At 36.9% G+C, this 1,173-nt stretch overlaps 1 non-coding gene across 1 annotated transcript; it reads left to right on the forward strand.

Moving 5' to 3' along the window:
• The first annotated feature begins 379 nt into the window (after positions 1-379).
• On the forward strand, positions 380-451 carry trnap-cgg (transfer RNA proline (anticodon CGG)). Its single transcript has one exon. It is a non-coding gene; the product is annotated as a tRNA-Pro (tRNA).
• Positions 452-1,173: the final 722 nt, after the last annotated feature.

Consider the following 1,173-nt stretch of genomic DNA (forward strand, 5'->3'; position numbering starts at 1 on the left):
ACTAAAGAATGTTGACTTATCAAAATGTCTCTTCAAAATGTGTCATAGTGTGTAATTAGAAATCAAAGGTAAACATGTAAAGCCTGTCTTAAGTACATGAGGTTACAAAGGTACTTCATGAAAACAGCACAAAGCTTACAAATGCTTCCTAGTCCTGACAGTTGATTAATTAAAATAAGTTTTTACTATTTGGAGCCTTTAAATATTTTTCATGTTTTAACTCTTTAAAAAGAGGTTATAACCAGTCTATGTACTGATACTGGAGGTTTTGATAGTTTTGTAATGCAAGCACCGACCACACTTACCAGCTCAACCAGACAACATAGTTTTGAAGGTCAGTCACGCAGATCAAAGTAACATAAAGACTCATGTTCCTGCTGGCTCGTTGGTCTAGGGGTATGATTCTCGCTTCGGGTGCAAGAGGTCCCGGGTTCAAATCCCGGACGAGCCCTTGTTTAGTCGAATGCTTCGTTGAACTATACACAAACTTATCAAGTGTCCCGTTAAAATCTAATGATCAAACAAAAATGACACATGCTGATACACTGGTAGAAGTTGGTGAGCTTATGTCGCTGTAAATAACCTTCATGCCTTTAATGACACCTCATGCTTAAACTGTTAGAAATGCTTTAATGAAGCTCTGCATTGAATTTTGTTTTGTCATGAATAAACTTCCCAGTGCAACCAGTCAACATGGTTTTAACGCCAAGCCACGGAGGTCAAAGAAATGCCCTGGCGTCTGTTCCATTGGTCTAGGGGTATGATTCTCTCTTCGGGTGTTTACCCACATTTAATTAATCAACTGCCTCTTCAGGTTCTAATCTCAGTGTGCAAATGGAAATGAAACGGGGCGATTAAATGGCAAAACTTGAACAGCTTTCTAAAACTTGCCAGACCACATTATTAAAATTCTAACCTTTAGCTTAAACTTTGTCCTCGTACAATTAAAACAAACATAAAACCTTTATAAAATCATGCTGCCAGAGTTATTCTAAAAGCCATCGAGAGGTTTTGTGAATCCATGTTTAAATGTAAAGCACTGTCATTGTGAAGGAAAGTCAAACAGTGCAGAGTATGAAGTCAACACGACAAGGAAAATCTATGTCAATTTCTTTCAATCTTTAGTATTAATAACCGATAACACAAAACATAACGTTTTATGTAGAAAAAGAA

This window comes from Trichomycterus rosablanca, chromosome 4 (assembly GCF_030014385.1).
Source record: "Trichomycterus rosablanca isolate fTriRos1 chromosome 4, fTriRos1.hap1, whole genome shotgun sequence".
Taxonomy (NCBI): domain Eukaryota; kingdom Metazoa; phylum Chordata; class Actinopteri; order Siluriformes; family Trichomycteridae; genus Trichomycterus; species Trichomycterus rosablanca.